Here is a 12,046-nt window from a genome sequence, read left to right as displayed (position 1 = left end):
TTTTTTTTAGGTTTTGTAAAAAAGTTCATACAATAATCGGTTAACTTTGTACCAGATATAAAAAATTATACAGAATTAGTTTAATGCGTACCTCATAGCAATCCGACAAAAATTATTGATTAGAAAACAATCAATATACAGAAATCGTTAGATGGATCCCTTATTGTAATGAAAAGCTGCATTAAGGTTTTATAAATAAATCTTCTTAACACCAGAAGCAGGAAACATAGTTTTGGTCATAGTATAAATACATCTTCGTAATGTTAGTATTATTGGTTAACATAGTCTTAATAAAGTAACATAGTTTTACGAAGATCAGGAAACATAGTTATATCAAGAAATTTGTGATTCATATGGAAACTGCGGTTATATTGTGACTAACGGTGAGGGCTCATGACAGATTAGCAGATTAACGGTGAGGCAAGGGTTAGCTTTGGCTTGGGCCGCGACACAATCAAAATATTTGACGTAACATACTATCTTGACCGCATGATGTCTTAAATCAACGGCCATCTTTGACTTTGAGTCAAACATCTAACAATCAATCGCTGATGTTGGATGACCTAAATTAATGGTCCTAATTGACCCATAGACAGACAGCCTTCTTCCTTATAATATAGATGTTGTCATCATTTCTCAATTATGGGAAGTTGAAAAGCCTGGTCAAATTGGGGTATACCCAGATTAATTGGGGTATACCTAATGAGACAAAACCTGGGTCATTTTGAAGTAAAACAAGCCACCCCTTAATCATGTGTTTTCTAAATGGCTAATATACCCTTTTTTAATTAACACTAAAATTTTGATTTACTTAATTAATTGAGTTTAGATTAAAACTTATGAAATTATGAATTCAGTAGATTAAACCTTTTGTGTTATGAGTTCGATCAAAAAATTTGGTTCTGAAAATGTAAAAAATCGGAAAGGTCTACGATTGAATATGGTGCCGACTAACATTGGCCAGTAAGGTTTACGGATAAAGAAAACGCCGACTATTTTTGGCCGGCAAGGTTTATGAATGAAGAAGATGCCGACTATCCTGGGCAACTATCTTATAATCGGCATATAAATATTTCCTACACTGTCGGCTATCATATAATCGGCATATAAATATTTCTTACCCTGTCGGCCGACTAATAGTCGGCACACAAATAATTTCTAACATTATCGGCTGTCTAATAGTCGCCAGTGTAACCTTGCCGACCTTTAGTTATATTCAATAAAAAACAGAGGATGGGAAGATGTAATTCACGTTATTCATGCAAATTTGGTTACTACATTGATTGAAACATAAAATCCAACTCCTTGTCATTGGAACAACGAATGAACTTAGCATGTGCATCAAGCCTTTGAACCCCTAGGCGACCCAAGTGGACGAGTTATAGTCTCATGAGGGTTTACATGGAGATTTACCCACAAAACCTACAAAAAAACTTCTAAAACCATCAATCTTCCTCGGAGGAATCCCAGTCCGATCCACCCTCCATGAAGTCCGGGGCACACTCCGGGATTTTGGATACCATGAATTGATATCTTGCGTCGAATGCGAATGCTTCCCCCTTTTCCTCCAAGTAGCGCGCTTTGACGACTTCATGCTACAAAAACAAAACACAAACTTATTTTATTAGTGGTGTTTAGTAGGAAGATCAAACAAGATGGATCACGTAAAATAAACCACAAAAATACTTACATATTGTTCAATGGACAATCCAAAGTGACTAGCGTTCAAAATCCGTTTTTGGATAGATAAAAAAGCAAGTATCGCATTTTCGATGACTAGGTGCCTATCATGGACTTGTTGAACACTTCTTCCATTAGGATTCCCAAACTCTTGCCTATATTTGTTGTATACCCTAGCCCAAAAGGTTACGACATCCACCCTTACGGAGGACTGAATTCTAACCCGAGTTTCCGCATACCATGCTTTGGTGATGGATAGATCTTCATTTGAATCAAATGATGTCATTATTGTATGTAGAGCTATTGGGTGAGTTAAATGGATTATATGATGATATGATCTTTGGAGAGTATATGAAAATAGGTGTGTGTTGTTTTGTAGAGAGAATTAGTGTATTTATAGGATGGTGCCCAAATTCGGCCGTTATGGTAGTCAATCAATGCAATTGTACTTGTCAAAATTTGAATTTTGAACTCGCTGGCCGGGTTTTTGTTTCCCAAATATGCCGACTAACACACCGTCGGGAGGGTCGTAATTTTCTTACCCTGTCGGCTATAACAATTTTCGAACACAGGAGATGTCATATTCAGCTGCATACCGCCAGCAAGGTATTTGTTTAATACAATGCCGACTAACACATAGTCGGTAGGGTAGTAATTTTTTTACCCTGCCGACTTTATGATTTTTGTAACACAGGAGAAGTCATTTTCAGCTGCATACCGCCGGAAGGGTACTTGTTTTATACATTGCCGACTAACTTATAGTCGACGGGGTTGTAATTTTCTTACCCTCCCGACTTTATAATTTTTGTAGCACAGGAGAAGGTCATTTTCTGCTCTTTTTAGTCGGCGCGGAATTTGTTCATCACGTTTCCGACTATTCAATAGTCAGAAAGGTATGTATTTTCTTACCTTTCCGACCCTGATATGTTTCTTCTTCTGCTGTCATGGCCGGCAGTCTGCCAATTCACAACTTTGTCGGTCCTGGTTTAGTCGGCACTGTAACTTAACAATTAAATAACTCAATACCCTTCCGGCGGAATGATTGAAACTTTACATAGATAAAGAAACCATTCATTCAACAACTAGAAATCCAACATTTTTTGTCCAAAAACGAAAACATGTCCCATAAACCTTAACGTTTGTTTACCACAACATAAAGAAATAAACTAGGAATGCATTCATTCACCACCACGACCATGACCACGGCCCCGTTTAACATTTTCACGACCACCACCACTACCACTACCACCACCACGGGTACGAGCCCTCCTTTTGTCAGCATTCATCTTGGCTTGTGCTTCCCTTGTAGTTGCAGGAAATCCCACAACACACCCCCTATAATATCATGATAATAATTTCTAGATCTAAACTTATTTGATATGAAAATAAAGATAAATATAATGAAAATAGAAAATAAGACACAAGATTTACGTGGTTCGATCAATGTGATCTACATCCACGGGGTTAGGGATCTTCACTACAATTGTTTGTAATTACATACGGATTACAATTGAGACTCCATTAATGAGTATTTGGAGATCTTGGTTGAATAAGGAAGAAGAAGATAATAATAATCCAGTTCTCCATTTCTCTCTCCTACCTTTCTCTTTATATAGGATTCTACCTAGTGGGTGACAGCTCATATTTCCTTTTATTTCATATTTCCTTTTATTTCTTATCCTCCTGCGACGTTATCGCACAACCTTTTATGAATCTCGCACACTTACAAATACTTGTGCGATATTTGGATCCTACATCTTGCCTCTTTTTTCTTGAATATTGCTTGAAGAGAGATCTTCAGGAAAAAATCCGTTGTTGTAGTTGTAGGAGCGAGATACGTGTTGTTGGAGTAGTCTTTGATCTTTGTTGATGAAGGAACGAGCGAAAGAATACTGGACTTGAAAAGTACGTACTTGCCTCTATTCTTTTGTGAAGTTCCGGAGTGTTGCGAAGTAAATAATAAGTATCAACCCTTGAAGTATAAGAAGTATGAAGTATCCTTGAAGAAATATAAGAAGTACTCAATCCTCGAAATATATAAGAAGTATCCGTCCTTGAATGAGAATAATAATTATTGCCTCTATTCTTGCGAAATTATTACTCTATTTTTGGTGAGGATTCTTGTTGTTCATTAGTGAACGTACATTTTGGAAATGATTCTTGCCGAGGAGATAAAGAACATAAAATGTTTTCTTGGTAATCCCTAGTTGCCTCTGTTCTTTATCTATGAGGGTAGAATGCTTGAGAAAATGTTGAATGTGCGAATTGTTTCTTCATTCTTATCTTGCCTCTGTCTCATGTTTTGTGCTCATGCGATAATATAATCTCTTCAAGTTGCTTATAATTGTGCGAAATAATTGAGCGAGATAATCACATCATTCGGAAGAATCACATTCTGCGAAATTTTGACACATTCTACGAAATTTTGAATCATTCTGCGAAATTATGAATCATTTTGTGAAGTTCTGAATAATCTTGCGAAATTCTGAATAATTCTACTAAATTCTGCGATATTATTGCGAAATTCTGAAATATTATTCCGTGCAGTTTTGTAAAGTACTTGTGCGAATATAATGCTTATGTGATGATTATGTTATGAAATGTGTATGCGATGTTTATGCCATGAAATGCTTATGCGATGTTTTTATGATGCGAGTATGATGCTTGTATGATGAGAATGCTTATCTATTGCAATGTATAGTTAATGTTTGTGTTACTTAACTCATTTTGCCGTCTAAAATTGATGTAGCTTTAAATTGCTTCCATTCTTCATTTCTCTGCCTTTTTCTTTAGTGTATGCATTCCTCTTCGTGTAGTTATTGTTCCTCACAAGTTCTTACTTGTGGTTCATCTTTCCTCTTTCCTGCACTATTAGTATCTCATAACAGTATGATCATAATATCAAGTTTGCGGCATTTTCACTGCCTCAGTTTCATTTCCACGTACATATTCGCAAGCTTATTTGCTTAATATAATCATCTTCGCAAGTTTATTTGCGTACCCTCTTTTGTGGTCTTATTTTGCCTTCCTAGTTAAAGGTCTTATTATTCCACCTCTTGTCATTGCGACAAAATCGCAGGACGTCTTTGCACTTTCATGCAAAAACCCATTGATTTTGCCTTAACTTTTTCTTTAGTATTATTGCCTCTTCAGGATTGTTGCGACAATATGACAGGCCTAAATATTCTTGCGAAAATAAAGCCCCATGACATTGCCGTCTTGCGACGAAATCGCAGGACGTCCTTACACTTTCATGTACTGACCTATTGATTTCGTCTTATCTTTCTCTTTTGTATTATTGCCTCTTCAGGATTGTCGCACAAATATGACAAGCCTTGATACTCCCGTGAGTAAGAATCCTCATGACATTTGCGTCTTAAGACACTTATAAGCTCCCTAATGGAGGGTGCCGCCCTTATCTTCCCCCTGGTTTCCCCTTCAAGGAGGCGTACTTCTACCATACAAGGTTAGCTCCTCCCATCCAGTATTAACAACAACCAGTTGTTTTCGCAGCCTCTTATCCCATTTGCCTATATGGCTTATGGTTACGAGACTACACCCTAAGTGGGGTTTTCTTCGGGCCGAGTGCATCATTTGCCAAGACTTGTCAAGAGTGGTAAAGAGGCTCCAACGCCCCCCGCACTCTTGACTCAACCGTGTACCTCGGCGCCTTGATCGATTTCTGCACTCCTTAGGAGAGACCCCTAGTCGTCCAACCTAAAGCAAAAGCTTAGGTTGAAAATACAAGGTACCTCTCCTGGATGGGCTTTATTGACCCCAAATCTCCATGGCTCAGGTCCCAGGGGCGGTGTAACCTTTTCGATGAGTCATGCAACAGGTACCCCCTTCTATGACGTAATTTAGGTCTTACAAATTTTATTCGCGAACTAGGGTGTACGCCATAAAGGTTCGCCCCATTCTAATCTTAGATTTTTATGGATCTTAGATTGTCTCTTGCGAAATTTTCGCGTTTCTTTACTCTTTCATTCATTCTTTCATTTCTGTCATTTCTTTCATTCATTCTTTCATTCTCATAATATCATATCATTCGAAGCAAAGCAAATATTCAATAGAAATTCTAATACATTGTAGTTCTGAAATCTTTGTAATTATGAAATTTTTGTAATTTTGCGATTGTATCGTGTTTTGTAAATAAAAAAATCTTTCATTTTATGTAAAATAAATATTATGGAAAAATATATAAATTGAATTTTCTCGGTTTTTGTAATTTTGAAATCTTTGTAGTCCTGCGATTGTATCGTTTTTTGTCAATCAAATCAAAAATATTTTATTTTCTATAAGTAAAATAAAATGTTCAACGAAGTGGTACTTAGCTTTCATGTGATTTGTTGTTGCTGTCGTCTCGCGCGAAGTACATGGTTTGCTTGCGAAATTAGCATCCTTGAAATGTATAAATGTCGCACAAAATAAATGTGCGAGAAGCAAGAATTGATCCTGCGACCTGCTGCTTGCATTCATGCTTCTTGACAAACTGTGCTAGTTTTCTTGTATGCGAAATTCTTGTGCGAAGCTGACCTTCTTCTCTTGTTTGCGAAGGAATGAAATTCTTTGTAAAAATGGAAGTTCAAAAATACGCAGAAGATGGGATTCGAACTTGCGTCTTCAAGCTTATTGACTACACCCTGAACCATATGTACTGACCTTCATTTGTGTTAGTTTGGTAAAATTTGCGTATCTTATTCTTTTGTAATCGTTCTTTGTATATATTTTGTCTTGTCTTTCTTTTCTTCTCCTGTGTAGGTGATATTTCTCCATTAGTTACTTACTCTTTTGCTTTCTCTCCCTTAACTTCTCGTGCTTCCTTGATGAACTTTCTTTGCTGAGAATTTTCCTCCCTTATCTGTTCATGGTAGAAGTTTATGTGATGATGAAACAAGAGCATCTATTGCATCTTGTTTTGCGTGATTGTTCATGGTAGAAATCTACTGCATTTTGTTTTGCGAAATTCGCATAACTCATTTGGCTGACTCCTTTTATAAGTTGTCCCTCTTTGCGAGATGAGCTGTTCCGGGTGTTTATTTCGCAAGTTTATTTCTTCGAAAATAATCCTCTTCTTGCAAATTAATCTTTACTGAGCTGACGGTGAACTTCGTCTACTGCTTGACCAAGTCATGTTTCTCTTGATGTTTTGCTGGTGATATGGTTGTTTTGGTGCGAGTTAATCTATCTCTGCTCTACTTATCTTCGTTGCGTTTGGATTGCAAATAACTCCATTTGGACTTGCATGTCCTCTTTAATTGTTTCCGTTATTGAGCCATATAATTGTGCAGCTCCATTTCATCTCCTATTGATATATACATGCCCCTGTGAGTGCCATTAGATGTTAATAATTTTCATGTGAAGCCTAATACAAATCATAAAACCCTAATTTGAATTTGCGACATTATCTGATATACTCTACGTAGTTTTTAAAGTCAAAGGTGGTAAAAGAAAGAATACGTCCCTCTCAATCGTTCTACTAGTTTCCTTCGGATTTGTGGTTGATCTTTTCTAGTGAACCAACTACGTATGCAAGTAACTCTAACGATTTGAATGGATTTTCTTCTCTAAATTGATAGATGTTCCGAACTGGATAGGTGATGAAGAAAAGCACTCTAGCGAAGTACACTGATTCGCTGAGTCTGTCTTGTGAAGTAAATTTTGAATATTTTATCTATTTCCTTCGCTGGTTAATTCCGATTTTATTTTCGTGAAAGTTGTTTGTTGACGAAGAAAGTTTTGCTTCCGAACTTCTGTCTTTGTTCACTGTCCTTATAGTTTGGATAACATTGCTTGTATCTTTTCGAATTATCTTGTCACTTCGCAGGATCTTATCTCTTTGCAGGATCTTATTTCGCCATTCTGTGTTGATTGCTTTGCCTTTAGCAACGGTATACATAGACTAGTAGTTTCTTTTAATCGTAATCTCTTGGAACTGGTTGAGGTTCGTTTTTTGCTGTGTTTTTTGCATTTTTCCCCTGTTAAATAATATCACACAAAGTCACGAAGTTACAATCTCGCCAAGAAAATATAGATATAATCCTGAATGCTTCATGTTGAATTCTGCTCGAATTGATTTTCCTGGCAATATAATTTAAGATTTCATCTTCGCGGATTCATTTCAAACTCGTTGCCTTTTTACGAAGATGTCATTTTCTCCTCTTCTGAAGCTATTCTTGCGAAAGAATTTTTTTTTATTTCGCCAGTGACCATGGTTGGCAATGAAAATCGCTGAAGAGGTTGATTGAGGTGATCTGTTCGTTCTCTAGAGGTTTGATGATCTCTCCTAGGTTTGTAGACTATTCTTCTTGCTGCTCTTTCTTCGTCCCTGTTATTCGATGTAACTCCTGTTCTTTGAAACCTTATTTTCAAGCTGATGGGATTAATCTCTGCTGCTCTTCTTTAATATCTCTTGTGCGAATTTATAGCACAATACAGTCCTTCTCATGTAGATATAATTGCCCTGTTCGTTCTTTATATGCGATTAGTTAGGTTAGTAATGGGCTGTCGAAGTTGTTTTCTTCGCATACTCTTCTTCTTCTTTTCGCTTGTTAAATTTCTCCACGTTGCTGACTCGAATGACCTTTTATATCTCCCTTCACACTATCTCTTGTTCAAGGCTAATTGGTGGCCCATCTCAGCTTGCTATTTCTTCGCAGCTTCTTCTTCAAATTTGATCTCCTGTTTACACCTGATATATAAACAAACTACTCCATCTCTTTGTTATGCTTTCATTGTTCTTCCATCTCTGTAATTTCATCATCCTTCTTTTCTTTTGGCCTTTGTCTTCGCACCGCTGATAGGACAACTCCTTTGTATGCAGTTATAAAGTATGTTGTCTTCTCCTTGGTCGTTCTTCAATATCTCTTGTGCGAATTTGCAGCACAGTCCGATCCTCTTCCTTGCTGTGGTTGTTCCTTTTTCATTTTCGTCCAGTGTTGGGACTTTGAACCTATCTTTGAAGTCACCTTTGCTTTATTTTACTATGTCAGAATCCATCCCCTTGTCTTCGCAAGTAGCAAGTCCATAAGAGGTTAAGTAATATTGTAGCTCCTTTTAATTCGTATGACTTCTTCCCTTTATGTTCGCTTGGAGCAAGTCCTTATGTTCGCTGCAAAATAATTCTTCTCTGAAAAATAATTCCTCCCATTCTTTTGTAATTTCCCATCATCAGTCCAACTAGCCTTTGCTGGTCTCCTGTTTTATCATCAGTCCAAGCTTGCCAGATCCGAAAGTTGAACACAAAATCACAAATATGAGGAATCAATTCGGTTTTTCGAACGAGTTGTTGAGGCAGTTTGTTTAGATCTTTCTCCAATTGATGACGCTGGTTCTTTATCTGAAATCATGAGATTTCGTTGTATTTTCCATAGTCGCCCTTAAATCTCATATATCCAGCGTAATCTCTCACCAACAATTGTTACTTTCTTTGATTCTTCTTCAATCAAACAAGCAGGTCCCTGTTTCTAGCGCCATTATGTAGTTGCAGGAAATCCCACAACACACCCCCTATAATATCATGATAATAATTTCTAGATCTAAACTTATTTGATATGAAAATAAAGATAAAGATAATGAAAATAGAAAATAAGACACAAGATTTATGTGGTTCGATCAATGTGATCTACATCCACGGGGTTAGGGATCTTCACTATAATTGTTTGTAATTACATACGGATTACAATTGAGACTCCGTTAATGAGTATTTGGAGCTCTTGGTTGAAGAAGGAAGAAGAAGATAATAATAATCCAGTTCTCCCTTTCTCTCTCCTACCTTTCTCTTTATATAGGATTCTACCTAGTGGGTGACAGCTCATATTTCCTTTTATTTCATATTTCCTTTTATTTCTTATCCTCCTGCGACGTTATCGCACATCCTTTTATGAATCTCGCACACTTACAAATACTTGTGCGATATTTGGATCCTACATCCCTCTTGGCTTGTGCTTCCCTCTTTAGTTCAGCATTAGCTTGCTCCCACAATTCGTCGGCATCCTCATTGTCAACATTGCTAGCATAGTCAATGTGCTTAGTTTGCTCTTCAATCGACAAAGGCTGTCCTCTTTCTCTCGCGCAATACATCATCTTCACAAGGGTCTTCAAATGCTCCTTCTATTTTCAATTAAACAACAAACAATTAATAAACTAATTCGATAATGTAATCTTAAAACAATAAGAACAACTCTAAAATACTTACAGAGTTCTTAAGACTTGTTGTTGGATATTTCAGAGGCATCTTTCCCTTACGAGCCGGTTGTACAACAGTTTGTTCCCTAATCACAGTAGGAGATCCCAACCCAAGTACCACGACATGTAATTTTCATGACTTTCGGTCACCTTGTCCAAAAGACTCGTATCGACTTTATGGTCACGTCTTCCGTTCCAATGAGCTTTACTGTAGATACCGTCGAAATCCGTTAAAATCTCTAAATATCCAAAATGGGAATCACGCGGAAGATTATTAATAAGGGAAGTCTCCACCCAACTTAGGGAGTTGGGACCCAAAATAAGCACTAGTCCAAAACAGAGAAAAAGTCTGGGAATCAAGATACGGGTTAGGAAGGTGTGAGGCACCTAGCCCGTCCAATCCGAAAATTGGCCTCTACTTTATAATCGGAATTTTAGGGTCCCAATTCGTAATAACAAATAATGAAATAAATACATCATTATTATAAAAAGTTACGAGGTTTGTGTCCGTGATAGGTAGGGCTATTAGACGACATTAAAAGGGAACCCCGGCGGTCGGGAAGCTCGGGATGGATTTTCAATTGGACGGCTTGGAAACTTTAGGTAATATCTTGGTCGTTCTCATTATCACTATGTTAATCGGGTTTTCTGAAAAAGCTCTCTCTCCCTCTTTCCCTCTTCGTCTCTGAAAACACTTCGACCAGAAGTTTTTAGTTCAACAAATTCAGTTTCGAACCTTAAACCGTACAAATCCTTCAGTAATCCACACAAAACCTAAATTTTGTGTCTTTGTTGTTAATTGATATTGAATCAACTTAGTAGATACAGTGATTGAAGAAAACGTACATATATTTAGATTAATTGGTTACAACTTTCCTGTCTATGGTTTGTAAACTTGATTTTAGTTTTTATCATCTCCGATAGAATTGTTGGTTGTGCGTTTCTGGGTTTAGGTTTAATTTCCGGAGGAAGAAGAAGTTGAAGCATGATGATTTATTTAAACGGTGTATAAATTGCGAAGAAAACCTAATCCCTAATCTTTTTGCTTCTTTCCTTTCGTTTTTTTTCCCAACAATCCTAAATACTTTGAACTTTCGATCTCTTTTTTTCTCATTGTTGTGATCAATGCCCCAGGTTGATTGATAGCTAACCTTTATCTGAGAACTCTAGACCTAGGAATTTTTCTTCTGTTTTGCTGAGTGTTTCTTCTTGATTTTGTCCTGAAACTCCCGTACAAGGTGTGTTCGATTATTTGATTATATGTTTTGCAAGTTTATCATAGTGAAGATACCAGAAGTATTAACACATCTTCCAATGTTCTTTATGGTCATTGATGTCTGATAGACAAAGGTAATCTTCTTAAAAAATTCAATTTTGTAACATACTATTCAATATCGACAGACTATTGTGCCTAATCTCGCAATTTTGGTTAGTTTTTCCAGATTTTGATATCTGAATTTGAAGCCACAGCTATCATCCCCTATTATGTCGGTATGACATTCAAACTCCTTACTTACTTGATATCACATGGTTATATTTTTAATTGTTCCAATGGAAATTTGCCTATTCATGATGTCGGTATGACTTTCAAACTCCTTCCTTACTTGATATCAGATTGGTATATTTTTAATTGTTCTAATTGAAATTTGCCAATTTTGGGATGTAAATCATCCAAACTTAGGTGAAGGATTTATAATTAATTTTGCAAAAGCTAGAGATGATAAGGAGACTAACCCTGCAAAAGCTAGGATTTTAGACCGGATTTACTATTGCTCGAATTTCACCTTAACTTTTGAGGGTCTGTTATGGATGAGTACCAAGAATTGAGATGTTTATATAGACTCTTAGTTTCGATGAGATTATTCTTATGGTCTTTATGAGGTTTTGGTTCTGGGTTAGAAATGGAAATTGCTGTCGTTGTATGTAAAATTAGATTTATTAGTGTTAGGTATAGTGAGGGAAATTTTATAAAGTTGTTGTGTTTCTGGCATGATGATTTTGAAATTGGGTCATGAGGAATGTAAGAGTGAAGCAGAAGGTATATGAATGATTGCATTTTCAGCTTTAAAGTCTTTTTTTCTACAACGGACATCCGCAGTTTTTCTTCTGGGTTGGAAAAACTAAGGCTTAAGCTTGCTTATGACCTTCAACTAAATGTGTATTTTATTCAAGGTTTTGA

This window comes from Papaver somniferum, chromosome 7 (assembly GCF_003573695.1).
Source record: "Papaver somniferum cultivar HN1 chromosome 7, ASM357369v1, whole genome shotgun sequence".
Classification (NCBI taxonomy): domain Eukaryota; kingdom Viridiplantae; phylum Streptophyta; class Magnoliopsida; order Ranunculales; family Papaveraceae; genus Papaver; species Papaver somniferum.
The sequence above is the reverse complement of the archived record's forward strand: the minus strand, read 5'-3'. Positions refer to the sequence as shown.